General features: G+C 35.2%; 1 protein-coding gene across 1 annotated transcript in view; it reads left to right on the top strand.

The window, feature by feature from the left end:
- The window catches only part of MTERF1 (mitochondrial transcription termination factor 1), a 198650-nt gene that overhangs the window by 151087 nt on the left and 31471 nt on the right, over positions 1-16092 (top strand). The window contains exon 5 of the transcript XR_001145098.1: positions 11690-11792. The gene's annotated coding sequence lies outside the window, so the exon portion shown is untranslated. The remainder of the gene's footprint in view (positions 1-11689; positions 11793-16092) is intronic.

The raw sequence follows: 16092 nt of genomic DNA, 5'->3' as shown, positions 1-16092 counted from the left end.
GGCGGGCCAGGAGAGGTCTGCCACACCATGTGGTCACCTCCGGGGCAGGCGGGGATTGAACTCATGCAGAAGTGGCTTTGGTTTCTCAGTGCTGTGCTTTAACCCGCTGCGCCACCAGGAAGGGCCCATAGAGGCCTTTTAAGTAAGCACATAGTAAACACACAACAGTAAGCACATTTTTCTCTAAATTATATATCACTTAGTCAACTATTGGCTTGTTCATTTCATGCATCACAAGAGAGGTAGTTCAAGATTTATTGGCATGTTGGTCAATAGTTACTGAAGTTAATCTTCATTTAATGAATCATCAACAAGGGAAGTACACAGATAACAAGTGTTCAATTTTCAGAAATCTTTTGCCCAATCTGACTCTTTTCCTTCTGTCTTCCTAATTATTGATTTGATATGTGAGCCTATTCTCCCAATTCTTCAGTCAGAACCCTTGGGAGTTCAGCCTTTTAAGGATATTCTCATTAGAGAAAAAAATTCAACATGGCCCTTTCTATCATACCTTGAATATCTGTAAAACAATTCTTTCATGTTGTACAAACTGGGTGCTCAAATAATTAATTTGATTGGCCATAAAGGACAATACTTTCGATTATGAGTGGTTTTAATGTTTTATCCTTAAAGGAACATGCATAGATGTTGATAAGATATAATTTATAAAAGAGAATTTCTCAAAAGGACTTTAATGTTGGAGTCAGGCAGTTCTGTTCTTGGACCTATATTGATATATAAAATCAAGTGTAAATGTGATTTGAAGTTAGTCAATTACCAATTGACCCAATACTTACTTTAGGCATCTCTTGTTTCTTCTAATTTTTAAGAGTAAAAGAAGTCTTTTATAAAAGTTTATTTGGTGTTATTAAAAACTCTTGCTTGAAATAAAGACAAAATATGAAGACCCAGGAGAAAAATCTAGTTTGTGTCTCTTATATTTAGAACTATTGCAGTATAAATGTAGATATTTGTATGACAGTTAAGAACTTTTATTTAATTCATATTAGTAAGATTTTTCATATACAAAATGGGTACTCATAAAAGGTAAGAACAATCTGTACTTTAATATTTCAGTTATTGCTAAGTAACAATATAGATTACACTGCAGTTTGTGGAAAATCAGTAATACATTAGATTAAAAAAGTGTCTTTAAATTTTACATTTCAACTCTACCAATTGCTAACTAGTTGGTTCTGTGTAAGTTACTTAAATGACCTCGCCTAAGTTTCCCCAGGCCTATTAAATAGAGATTAGTTCCTCCCAGGTCTTATAGTTCTGTATTTGTCTTCAAATTATCACACAGATTTCCGATGAATGAATTATTTACTGAATAAGAAAAGTTCAACTGTTATAATTTTTTTTCTGTGGGTATATCCTTTGGTTAGGATATCTGTCTCCAGAATCAAGAAATTTTAATATTACAAAATGATTGCTACCATAGCATTAACTAACACCTTCATCATGTTGTTTTTTTTTTGTTTTGTTTTTGTTTTTATGGTGAGAACATTTAAGATATATTTTCTATGTTATTTTCAAGTATGTAATATAGTGTTTTTTTTTTCTTTAAACATTTACTTATTTATGCATATAGAACTGGGGTACCAGCCAGAATTGCAAGGTGAGAGAATTCACCAGAGACAAAGTGGGGAGCAAAACTGGCAGACTGATGAAGTACACTGATGAGGGGAGCAAGCTGCTATGCCATGTGGGTCACCTCCCTAGCCAGGCATCGAACTTGTGCTGTAGTGGCTACAGCTAGCTTCATAGTGCTTCAATTTAACCCGTTGTGCCATAGGGAGGGCCCATCAAGTATGTAACATAGTCTTAGTAATCATCGCCACCGTGCTATATATTAGATCTCTAGGACTTAGTCATTTTATAATGAGCAATTTGTATCCTTTGACAAATATCTCCCATTCCCTTCACCCTAAGCCCCTGTCAATCACCATACTTTTCTGTTTGTATGAATTTAGCTGTTTTTTAGATTTCACATAATAGCGATATCATACACTAGGTACTGTCTTTCTCTGTTTGACTTATTTCACTCAGTATAATGTCTTTAAGCTTCATTCATGTTGTCACAACTGGCAGGAATTCCTTCTTTTTTTTGTGGCTGAACAATATTCTATTATATATAATGTGTATATACACACACACATATAATTACACAGTTGTCTTTCGATGAGTACTTAGGTTATTTTCATGATCTGGCTATTAATAATAATGCTGCAGTGAACACTGAGATAGCAATTTCATTTCTTTCAGACATATACCCAATGGTGAAATTGCTGGATCATATGGTAGATCTATTTTTAATTGGGGATACCTCCTTTCTGTTTTCCATAGTGGCTATTCCCATCAACAATTTACAGGGATTCCTGGGAGTGATTTTTAAGTCAAAAATCAAACATCAAATCATAGTAGCCATAGACTTTAACCACATACACTATCAAGGCAGGCAGTAAGCTGCTAGAAAAAAAGACCAGAGGCAGAGACCAGAGGCACCAAAGTAAACAGAACCTAACCACCTGAGGATACCTCCACCCAGCTACTCAGGCTATGTTCCTTTGTGCCATCCTTGTGTGTCATCTGATATTAGAAGACTAAAAGGCTGAGAAATCTGAGACTGAGCTTTCTTTCCTGGAAAAACTAAGGCAAGTTCAATCAGATTGAACATTTATTTTTTGTTCTACTATTCTATAAGTGGCAGTGGCCCATTTCGTTATAGACAAAATGAAAAAAGTTACATTTTCAAAATTTAGTTTTGCAATCTAAATGCATTAACTTTGTATTCCTGGTAGACATGATTCCCTGCTGTAGCAGAATAAATAGTATAATGTCTGTAATTTATAGACTTAAAAAACAATCACTCAAATTTAACATTGGAATCTTAAGTGAAGAAGTAGATTAGTTTTCACACATTTTTTTTCAGATTTGTTACTAGAAGGCCTTTGTCTCTAGGCATAGCAATCTGGAGTCTATTCCAAAGAACCAAATTGGTACAACTTTTTGGAGTTAATAAAATTGTGCTCCCACTGGTTTCCATTGCTGTTTTGTGCACAATTCCCTACTGCGTATCTGATGAATTTCTACTCCTTGGGGGCCCGATTTTTTTGTGAGTATGCTGAGGATCCATATGTCTTGTCACAGGGAGGAAGATGATTTCCTCTGATAACTTTCCCCTGGCACCTGAAGAGCTTATCACAGCCCTTTATTTGACTGTTTCTATTATGCTGGCATGTGTCCAGAGCTCTGAGAAAGAAAAGGTTGTGCTTTTACAGGGAACATTTTATTTCCTCTTGGGAAAAGTGAATATGACTCAATGTCAGGAAGGGAAATTCTTCATACAGATAAAGAGAATGAACATCTGCCCACTTCTTTTAATAGTTAAACCACATTTAACAGTCCTTATGTATTTTTTTTTTGAGGGGCTCAAATTATCTTAGAAAATCTAATTTCTTAAAACTAGACTTGCCCCAACTTTTCTTTTCTTTTCTATTCTTTTCTTTTCTTTCTTTCTTTCTTTTTTTTAAATCCAAGGGGCTATTTTTCCCCTGAGCACTTGTGCAGGGTAGAGGGTCAAAATAGTAAAGTCTGGCTGACTTTAGGATTGGGAGGAAGATTTCTAAAGTATAGATCCTAAGTTGGGGTGCAAGCTAAACTTTCTCCCTGTTGAAAGCTTAAAGGGAAATGACAATCGTGAAACCTTGATTAAACAAGGCATCTTCATTTGCAGGTCTTAACCTATCAACGGAAAACTTGGTATTAACTCATCACAAAATTCACAGACTGATCTGGAAGATGATGGCACACTACTGAGAGGGAGTAGGGCAAATTCAACCCTTGGTTTATATTTGTCATATGTTTCATCTGAAAATTCTAGTAGAGTTGTAAGCCTGGAGTGTAGGGACTGTGTTTTTCTTTTGGAAAATTTTTAATTACTTTGTTTAATCCTCAGAGTACCTAGCTTTAGCACTAGATATGTGCTCAACAACATTATAGATGCTCCACAAGTGTTGTTTTGAATAACTGCTCTATTGTCTAAAGGTAGGGACTTATCGCTTCTAATTCAGCCATTCATATGGGCTTCAAGGACACCTCTACCCCCAGATTGGAGGCAGCAGCATTTTTGCCTTATTTTCTCTTCTGAAGTGAAAACCATGCTCGTCAATGATTAAGATACTTTTTTTTGCTTCTTGTTTTCTCCAGACTCTAATTTATGCTAAAGTTCATAATGGAGGATGCTTCATGTTGTAGTGACAACTACTTACCCTAAAATATCCTTTACTACATCTACCTTCCTAGGTAATTAAACTCCAATTTTTTTTGAGGGGGGTGGGGAGGGAGCAATGTCCATACCATCCCAGAATATATACTTTAACCCCCAGCCTCCCCTACAGTTAGATGTGGCCACATGACTCAGTTCTGGCTCTGGCATGTAAACGCAAGTGTAGCATTTGGATATTGTCCTTAATTGCTGTCTAAAATGTGAATGTAGTGGCTACAGCCATAGCAGCTGTCATGGACCATGATCTCAAGAGTGGAAACCATGCCTGAAAAACAAGGTAGAGGAGATACCAGACTCTCAGGAACTTGCCTATTTTCTCTGGGCCACTCACCTATGGCTTGTGTATGACAGAGAAATAAACAATTATACTGTTTAATCTAGTTTTATTTTGAATTTGAATTCTACTTATAACCTAATTTAATTGATCTTGCCCCTTGAGTCAACTGCTTTTATTCTGTTATCAACCACCAGTCTACTGATCAATAAGTTATAGTTGTTTTATACAACAAATTTTTGAAACTGTTGAAAAATAAATTTGAAACAATTTTTTTAAGTATAATAATAGGATTATAGCTTAATGAAACCAAATAGAGAATTCTTTTATAAAGGATTTATATGTTTCGCGGTTACAAAACGGTTTTATGTCCTAAATACTGCAACCAGGGTTATATCATATGCTAACCATAGAGGAAACTGAATAAAGAGAGAGTAGGAGAAGACATATACAAGCTCAGTTTTTGTGGTAAAATATACATATCCTACAATTTGGCATAAATATTGTTTTTAAGTGTAAAGTTCTGTGTCATTAAGTACATTCATTTTATTCTGCAACTGTCACCAGCATCCACCTCCAGAACATTTTCATCTTTCCTAACTGAAACTCTGTACCCATTAAATGCCAACTCCCCAATCCAACCCTCCCTTAACTCTGGCAACTACCATTCCACTATGTTCTATGTATTTGATTATTTTAGGTACTTCATATAAGTAGAATTGTTCAGTGTTTGTTCTTTTGCAATATGTTTATTTAACTCAGCATGTCTTTAAAGTACATTAATGTTGTTGCATATGTCAGAATGTTCCTTCTTTTTAAAGCCGATACATAACTCATGGTTTGTGTATACTACATTTTATTTATCCATTCATCTGTGTGTGAACATTTGGATTGCTTCTACTTCTTGACTATTGTGAATAAATGTTGCTACGAACAGGATGTACAATAACTGTCTTGAGTCCCTATCTTTTTTTTAACTGAGATATAATTGACATATAACACATTAGCCTTAGCTGTACAACATAATGATTTGATATTTTAGTTAATATTGTGTACTGATTACCATAAGTCTAGTTAATGTCTGTCACCACATTCACAGATATTTTTTTCTTGTGATGAGAAAAGAATTACTCTGTTAGTAACTTTCTCCTTTCTTAATATTTCAGGTTGATGGGTAATGGTTGAACTTAGGTTTTTCTTAGTAATAGAGACATCCACTATTCTACCCACTTTCCAAGACAGCTTGGGAAATTATTGGTTTGTTCAACTGCAAACCAATAATCAGACATCTGTCAATGATAGACAAACCATGCTATGCAGTGATGAAAACTTTTAAGATCTACTCTCTTAGCACATACAAATACCCAATATAGTATTATTAGCTCTGGTTACAATGATGTGGGGTACATCGCCAAGACTTAGTTTATAATTGGAATTCTGTATCTTTTACCACCCCCCATTCATTTCTCCCAACTCCCACTAATTTGCTCTCCATATGAGCATTTTCTTTTTTTAGATTCTGCATGTAAATGAAATTGTACAGTATAAACCTCCCTGATGTTTTGCAACTAGTATAATACCATCCAGGCTATCTGTGTTGTAAATAGCAAGATTTCCTTCTTTATTTGGCTTAGGTATTCCATTGTACTTATATATATTTATGTATGTGGGTATATAACACTGTTTTTATCTTTTATTTTTCTAAGATTTATTTATGCATACAGAACTGGGATACAGGCCAAAGAGTGGGGAGCAGCACAGGCCCACTGATGAAGTACACTTCTGAGGGGAGCAGTGGGAGGGTCAGGAGAGGTCTGCCGCGCCATGTGGATCACCTCTGGGGCAGGGATCGAACTCATGCTGAAGTGGCTTTAGCTTCTTAGTGCTGTGCTTTAACGTGCTGTGCCACCAGGAAGTGTAACAGGGTCGTCCCTAGGAAAAGGGGAAGTTCCAGGTTCCCTGCCCCACCCAGAAGGAGGGTGGAGCTGAGCAGAGAAAAAGGAGAGAAGAGAAGGTATCAGGGGAGAAGAAGAGAAAGAAGCTGAATGGAACAAGAAGGAGACCTGAGGAAGCCACATGGAGCAGCAAGCATGTGATGAAGAAACCATGCTTGTTTCCTGACCCTGGATTGGTTTAGGCAGATGTGGGTGAGATACCTGTAGGGAGGTGACTATGGCAGTGTTTATATTGATTTTGATTTTGCTCTTTTCCCCCCAGATTTGTCTGGCTATTTCTGACCCTTTTCCATGGGTCCTGGCCAGAAGGTGCTTTAGTCTTGTGGTGGGCTTTCAGGCCTTGCTTTGGACCAATCCCTTTTGGATTAAGTTTTGCCCATGAGGGGATGGGTAGCTTCAGGTGTTTGATTTAGACATTACATTCTTTGTCTTCTGTATTGTATATTCACTGTATTAAAGTCCCTTTTCATTAAAGTTTTATATGTTTTGTCTTGATGCGGCAGATGGCAGAACCCACTTAGAGCAGGCAGGTTTGGGGCTTCAGGGGTGCCCCTCTCTCCTTGTCCTGTAACAGGAGGGCCCTGCTTTTATCCTTTTATGAATACTGAACATATCTTACTGTTTTAAGTAATCTTTCAGTGTACATGGGTGAATATGTCTTTTTAGGTTGATGTTAGGACAACTTACATATATGCAATAGGATATTATTAACTATAGCCACTATGGTGTACATTATATTCTCAAGACTTATTTGTTTTATTACTGGAGGTATGTATCTTTTGCTCACTTTTACCCATTTTGCCTAGTCCAAATTAAACTCCCTGTTTTTAGTTCTTTGAAGGGTATACATCTAACAGTAGAATTACTGGATTACATGGTAGGTGATTGTATGTATAATAGTTTGAGGAAATCTCATAACATTTGCAACAGTGGCATTACTGCTTAATCTTACTACTGATAGTATACAAGGGTTCCGATTTCTTCACATCTTTGCAAATGTTTATTTTCTCTTTTCTAGATAATAATCATCATGGATGTGAAGGGATATCTTACTGTGGTTTTCAGTACTATCATTGAAAGTCTTTTATGAATCTTGAATTATTTCAAAATAAAACGATAAATTTAAAATCAAGATTCAGTTCACCAAGCACTGACTCACCATCTGTGGAGGGCCACTATCTTAGCCATTTGGTGTAGCAGAGTACCACAAACCAGGTGGTTTATAAACAACAGAAATTTATTCTCATTATTCTGAAAGCTAGGAAGTCCCAGATCAAGACATTAGCAGATTTGGTGGTTAATTAGGCTTGCCTCCTGGTTCATAGTTGACTGGTTTGCTGTAATTTCACTTGGTAGAAGGGATGCTAGAGTTCTTTCGGGCCTCTTCTGCAAGCAAAGTAATGTATTCTTAAGTGTTCCACCCTCAGGACCCAATAATATCTCAAAGATCCCACCCCAAGTATGACTACTAATGTTCCTTCACATCCAGTAGGATGGTTATGATCAAGAAGAGAGAAAATGATAAAAGTTTACAAAGGTGTGGAGAAATTGATATCCTGTATACTATCAGTAGAAAGATAAAATGATTCCACCACTGTTGCAAATGGTATGATATTTCCCCCCAAATTTTTTCATTTTCTGTCATTTCAATTTACACCACTCAGAATTTGTGCACTTGTTATGATATTTTACAATTTTTTCCTCAAATGAATAAAATGATATATATTATTACAAAAAATTTAGAAAATAAGAAAAATCATGAAGAATTAAAGAAAATATCATCCATAATCCCAGCACATAGTTCTAACATTTAGTTTCCTTCAAGTATTGCCTTTGATTTACAAGTAACATGTAAAATAATATTCCAAAGTTGTTTCCTATAAATGTAGTTTCTGCCTAATATTACATTTATGAATATACAATTATATTAAAATAATGAAAAACAGTATTTTATAAACAAGATTATTATCCATGAACTATTCTGTAAATGATGAATTGGATCAGCTAAATGGTGTGTATTATTACTAAACTAATATGATAAAGATTAAATGACTCATTGTTTTGTATGAATTTGCATGGTTTATGTTTTTAAGAGTTCTGGTCAAATGTATGTAAATATATATATACATATACATATATATATATACATATATATATGTATATGTATATATATAACTGTGTTTTATCTTATCATGTAACAGGAATCCTTTCCAAGATCATTAATAATTTCTCCTAAACATGATTTTAAATGGCTATATGGGCAGTATGTACATAGATATGTACATATACATATATACATCTAAAATAGTTCATTCTGTGTTAGCTATTTCCCACATTTTAATTTTTTATTTAGATCATTTCCTATTTTTATTCTTATAAGCAATACTCTGATGAGCATTTTCTTAAATTCTTTAAAAAAATTTTTTTTTATTGAGATGGTGTTGGTTTAAAATACTGTTACACATTTTTTAGAATATAGGTTCTCACCTTTTCAGACATATATTACCACACTTTGCCCACCCCTGGCCAGAATTTTTACACATCATAATTTGGGAACCACTCTAGATTACTTGTGTGTATTTTCTGCCTTACATCTTATCCATCAGATGTCTAATTTTTTTTAATACAATAAAGATGTAAACCATTTTAGGTAACAAAATGTTTTTATCATTGATATTTACAAAAATCATTAATATATTTAGAGCCAAAAAAAAAAAAGAGAGAGAAAACCACTGCATTTTAATAAATCCAACCCCTTAGTTATCTCAATTAAATATTATTTTTGGTCTTATATAGGTAATACTAGCATGTGGTTAGAATTTTTTATTTTAAAATACCACCAGATATATTGAATAATCCAACTTTAACGATTTAGAGAATTTGCATATAGAGAATTTTTTATTTTAAAATACCACCAGGTATATTGAATAATCCAAACTTAGCAATTTAGAGAACTTGAATATGTTAAACAATATTACCACTGCAATCACCCTTCTTAGCCAAGACCAAATTCTTTTGTTAAAGTTAAGATTTAGGGAAAATTAGAAAGCGGAGGTCTCACTCCTTCAGGCAGTTATTTGAAATCTTAAATATCATTGCCTTTCAAAATGATTCTATTTTCAGTTGAAAAGAGGTCTGAAGGAAGGGGAAAAGCATAAAATTCTTTGCTCTTGAGCCTTTGAAACTGACAATTGCTATTGAAAAACACATTTTAAAGATGTGTGCACCACAAATAAACAAAAGAGGTTTTTGAGTGGAATCAAAAGTTTCAAAGGCAATGAAATGTTTGAGAGTTAAGGCAACTGTTAGACATTTCTCCAAATGCAGCTAAGAAGAATAATTGTGGAACTAATAATCTACATGTGAAGGGTAGAAGGGGAATAGAGACTAATTGGATGCTTCTCTGGAAAGCAGATTGCAATTTCAGCTACAGATGAGTATATCCAGAGGGGACTCTAAATTTCAACTGCTGGAAGACAGTTAATTCAATGAAGACTCTCCATCATGGTGATTTTAAAATTTTGTTTGCTTATTCAGGCTTTAATTGTATGTTCTGCTCATGAAACTCTAGGGAGAAATCCTCTCCCTGAAATAAAAATTTTTTATCCTGGATCATTTCCTTTGATAGTATCTGAATTTAAGTATGGTATCCTGGACATTCAAAAATATGTCACAATCTTAAAATATAATAATAAAGCTGAAAAGGTACAATGAACAATTTTGTAAACTTAGAGCATTAGTTATATTTTAGAAGCATAAAGAAATTTTTTTACTGAAATAGACTTTTCAGCAGAATTTTATGACACCAGGGGTGATTATACACCTTATACACTATTTAAAAAACCCTTTTAGAAGCAGATGATTAAACTAGATGTTTCAGAAAGTTTTTATGTAGAAATAGATATTTAAAATTTCCAAAATATAGAGACAATTTTTCCAAAAGTATATATGTATTAATCACTTTTGAAAGTATGAATAAATAGCTATTCATGAATGATAAATTTCAGAAATATATAATTTCAGAAATATATAAATATGAGATCATTTAAAATGATAGAAAATATATTTTTTAAACTTAGAATTTCTGAGTAAATATAAATCACAATAAATCAATTCTCCATCATTTATCAACATATTCAGTTATATTTCATGAACATCTCTATGTGACATTGAATCACATATAAAGAAAATAAATTAATGGGGAACATAGGCATTACCAGAGATAATTAAAAATAATATGGCAAATGGAATTCACTCACTTGTATTATATTAACTAGGGTGGGTATAGAAATACATGGTTAGAACAAGACCCATTGCTGATTCTATCCCTTATAGAACAGAGTGTGTAAAGGGAGACATTAAACAAGTAAATATATAATTAAGAATTGTGATCATTTTTATGAGTGAATATAGCTGGTGTTATCGGTGAGATTAGGAGGATTAAATGAGATTGGGGTCATAATAGGCCTTTCTGAAAGAATGATATTTTGTTTGAGGTCTGATGGACAAAAAATAAAGCATAGTAAGTGAGGGGTTTGTTCTAAAGGCCTGGGGCAGGAATGAGCTTGCTGGTTTGAGAATAATAATGCAATTGAGGTAGGGAAGGGAGCTAGACCACAGCATGCAGGGCTGAGGACGCCAAGTCTTAGAATAATCCATGTAGGAAAGAAGTTTCTACAGAGAAGTTGCCTCATATATGACTCTAAAAATATTTTCTGGGTGCTCCTCAGCAGAAGGGGGTGTAACAGAGTTTGAAAAATGTGGGAGGCTGTCACTGCAGGTCAGACAGGAGAAGACAGTCATTTCAATTGGGTAGGAGGAGTAGGGAAAACAGGTGTGAAAGGATCCTAAATGTGGTTTGGAGGTAGAATCCACAGCCTGGGTCAGGTGAACTGAATCTTAAAGTGTCAGAGTTAGTCAGGCAAGAGGATAAGGTGTGAGTGAGGAGTATGTGTGTGTGTGTGTGTGTGTGTGTGTGTGTGTGGAGTATGTGCAGCATAACTGGTTTTATTTTGTTGAATTAGAAACTGAAACAGGAAGAAGTATTATATGAATTGAGAGAATGGACCACAGACAGAACTTGAAGGACATTTCGAAGCTTGATTGCCATGGGGAGGCTTTGAATAGTTTTAAATAGGATAGTGACCTTATCCAATTTTTAATTTACAGAGAAAATTGTAGCCATTTTGGAGGAGGCTGCAGTTAACTATTCTAGACTGATGATGATGATACCAAAGGTTGCCTGGAGCCGATACACTCAAAAACCTTAAAGGTAAGAGGTATAATGAACCTTGGTGACCCATCTGGTATGGAAGCTGGGGAGGTAAAGGGAGTCCAGGTTGAACTGAGTTTTGTCAGGCTTCTAGCTTGAGTCTCCATTCTGTAAAGAATGGAGAAAACCAGTTTGGGAACAGATTGGGGTATGTTTGGAAGGGGTGTGGAGGATGATGAGTTTAGCATCCACTTGCTCATCACAGTGATAGAAACCATTTGGATATCAAAGATAAAGAAAGCAACCCAACCATTGTTAAGTGTCTAATCTCTATAAGGTACTGTGAGTACTGTGAATAGGAATTTCAAATTTTATTTTTAAATTTTTATTTTTTTATATCATTGTTCATTTTGTATGTTTAATTTCTCCCCTCAGGCGTAATCCTCATAAAATTCCCACCCCAAATCACCTGTGAACCATCATATTAGTGTTTTCTGCTCTTCTCTCTCCTATTTTGACTTCTCTCTCTTCCCATCCCCAGCTGTATGTCTCAATTCTATAGTTTGCTTGCAAGTTTTGTCTTCCTTTTCCCCTGACCTCTTATTTGGTTTCCATATATAAGTGAAACCGTCTGATATTTTTCTTTTTCCTTCTAACTTATTTCACAGAGCATTTATCCCTTCCAGCTCCATCCATGTTTCTGAGAATGGCATGAGTTTATCTTTTTTTTTTTTTTTGAGTAGTATTCCATGGTGTATATATACCACATCTTCTTGATCCAGTCATTATTTTGGGGGGGGAATTTAGGTTGTTTCCATATCTTAGCTATTGTAAATAGTGTTGCAAGAATATAGGCATGCAGGTTGATTTTTGAATTAATGTTTTTGTGTACTTTGGGTAGATTCCTGGGAGTGGAATTCCTGGGTGATATGGTAGATCTATTTTTAGTAATTTGAGGGTCCTCTTCACAGTTTTCCATAGTGGTTGCACCTGTCAAATTTCATTTATGGATAAAACAACAAGGTAGCTAGGTGGTGGAGTGCAGCAGGTGTTGAAGACACTCCAAAGCATAAGAACAGAATGGATAGGAGCATTGGGGAGTCCTGTGGGAAGTGTGGTACCTACCACTAATGAGGACTTGAAGAACATTGTGGTTCTACTTTACATACCAGGACTGTATCAGATGGGTTAAGTTCACCAGTATGAGTAAACAAAACGAGGGGTTTATTTTTGTCCTTTTTTTACTTATATGTGTTACAGGCAATAGTAATTGTGCATTTTTGTCTCAGTGGAAACCCCGTTCTGTCTGATATTTTAACAGTTCCCGTCATTCTCAGGAACCCAACATTGTTTTTAGAATGGAGACTAATCAGAGGACATATTCAGAGGAAAATCCATAAGCAAGAAACATAATTCCACCAAACTGTAAAGGTCCATAGAACAATGTCAAAGCTTAGAAGCAGTTTATAGACAGTGGCCCAAAGCCACTGACCATGGGAACATTTTTCTGCACAGCTATGCTTTTGACTCCATCTGACCCAAAAATGAAAGAGCTAACCTACTAACTAACATTTATGCCAAATTTCATCAGCAGTTCACATTGACCTGAAGCTCTTGGTTAACAAAGGTCTTAATGAGATGGAGTACCTAGGCACCACAAAGACACTTAGCTTCCAAAACAGGGATTTTGATAACAGTATTTTATTTTAAACATAACTTATAGTTTAACAATTCCAGAATTATTTATTAAATAAATAAGAATGTTGATAATCCTGGCTTTTAAATGCCAAAGCTTGAGTCTAAGTATCTTTTGTAATCTTTAAATCCAGATCTTCTAAAATGTATATTTCACTCTCTGTATTCTGTAGAGTTCAATTAAAGATTAAAATGAAGACAAAAGGTCTTCTAGGGTTAAGTCAACTCCTTGTTTCTATGTATTAGGTTAATCTAGATGAATTTGATGCTTTTATAGGATAAATAGAATATCAGTGCTTTCATCTGGTTGAATGTAACAGTACTGAAATTATTGCAGAAAAGCTGCAGCCTGCCCTTTTCTTCTCAGCTTCACACAAAGATCTTCCAAATCCTTTGCAGCCCCTTCTATTGTCTTGGAATTCATTCATTCAAGAAGTTCTTATTACTGACCTGAATCCCTCTTGAATTAATTAAAGCCATTTTACTTCTCCTATCCAGAAAGAGCATTGAAAAGGACAGCTTGTCATTGCTTATTTGATCTCCCTTCATCATCTTGAAGACTGTAATGAAATGTCCAGTCAGGCTTCTTTTTTCTAACTTAAGTTCCACCAATTTTCTCTCAAGGTCCTAATCCCTTTCAATTTTTAGAATCTGTTAGCAAGGAGAGACCAGGTATGTGAACTCAGACAAGCAATTAATCTTTTTAGGATTTGGTTCCTTCATTTGCAAAATGAAGATTTAGAATAAAATCAAATGTTTCCAGCTACTCTGAAGAGCTTTCTTTGGGATTTCTGGGGAGAAGCACAATTGTGTGTGTATGTGTGTGTTTAAGACAGAACAAGAAAAAGAGAAGGTTGAGCTCTGTTTTCCTCTACCTTTACTTAAACATAATGTATATATTTTAAAGTTATACCTAGTAAAGTCTCCTTTTGCTCCACTGGATTTTGAAGACTTAGCATTAAGAAAGAATGTAAAATACCTCATTAATAATTCTTGTACTGATTACATGTTAAAATGATATTTTGTATATATTGGATTAAATATATTTTTGAGATTAATTTCAGTGTGCTTTTGTTTTTAAAGATTTATTTATTTATGCATACAAGAGCTGGGGTAGAGGCCAGAGGTATGGACTGAGAGGATTCACCAGAGACAGAGTGGGGAGCAGAACAGGCAGATCTTTTGAAGTACACTATTGAGGGGAGCAGCAAGAAGGTCAGTAGAGGTCTGCCACACCATATGGGCCACCTCCCTGGCAGGGTATTGGAGTCACATTGCAGTGGCTGTGCACAGCTCCACAGAGCTGCACTTTAACCCCATGCACCATTAGGGAGGGTCCTCAGTTTAATATTTATATGTCATCACTAAAAATTTCAAATTACATATGTGGTTTGTATTTTATGTCTATTGGACAGTATTGGGTTGGACTACATGGTTTATTTAATTATCTTCTTTCATTAAGATGATAGTAATAAGTTGTTAAAGCTTTTACTCTCAAAACATTTTTAGAACCTTCCAAGCCCCTGCATATGCTATTTCCTTGACCTATTGACTTGAATGTTTTCCAAGATGAATAAACTTATATAACACTTGGAAATAAAAATCTTTCTTTATGTTTCTGAACACCTCTGTAGAAACTCTCAGTTAACAGCTGACATCAATAGGAATTTCAAGTGATACTGGAAATTGGGATGCTATTCATTACAGTGTGTTAATTATGGGACACTTCCTGCTTAACTTGTCAGTAATTGTCAAGAATCATGTGACTGAAATTTAAGAAAAGTACCAGTGGATGGTGGACTTGCAGCTTTGCAATCATTAGAACTTTTAGTTTATTTTCACTTTTCTAAGGCCATAAGCTTTATACTACCCAATATTGAATAAGTATATATTGAGTAGTTACAAAATTAAATTCATTTTGGACTCTGATGTGAATATTGTGTGTTCTTCAGGTTTTCACTTGAAGTCTGTGGCTTATGAACTCATCCATGTTCTTTTAATTCCCTGCTTAGGCAGGACCAAGTGGCCCCTCTGCTGCCCTGTTCCTCATGAAGACATTGTTGAGTATTTGCCACATCCTGCATCTATTTCCTGCATGTGGATGGTTTATCCTGCAAGTTCTCTGCAAGTTCACCTTTTAGTGGGCCTCATGGTAGGCTTTCTGATTGCAACTCATCCATTTACCAAATTTTTCTATGGAAGCATGTACAAGCTTCTGAATTGTCCACCTGAAAGTTAGGGGTTGGCTTTATCCTTTGATTCCTTCACTGTTTTTACACTGCAGAGCCTGCCATAGGTTTGGCATAAAATACCACTCAGTGGATTCCTTCCAGGGAAACACATAGGAAATAGGGTACGAAAGCCTTTGCTTTAAACCTCCCTTCCAATGTATCTGGTAGCCTTTCACCAATTTCCAGGTGAAATCCTGGACTAAAGATGTTTGGACATGCATGCCCTCCTCTGGCTTCTCCTGACTTTCCCCACCCTTCCACATATCACTATCACTGCACTCAGCCTCTGACTAGATGGAAGGGGCTTTGGCTAATCACTTCATTTCCTCTATGTCATATGATTCTCCATAACTCCCCAAAATCATATCTGAACCATGAGGCAAATATAGATGAGAAGACAGTCAATTTACACCTAAGAAATTAATTCAGTAAAG

This window comes from Condylura cristata, unplaced genomic scaffold, assembly GCF_000260355.1.
Source record: "Condylura cristata isolate star-nosed mole 26May11 unplaced genomic scaffold, ConCri1.0 scaffold00005, whole genome shotgun sequence".
NCBI classification, from domain to species: domain Eukaryota; kingdom Metazoa; phylum Chordata; class Mammalia; order Eulipotyphla; family Talpidae; genus Condylura; species Condylura cristata.
The sequence above is the reverse complement of the archived record's forward strand: the minus strand, read 5'-3'. Positions and strand labels throughout refer to the sequence as shown.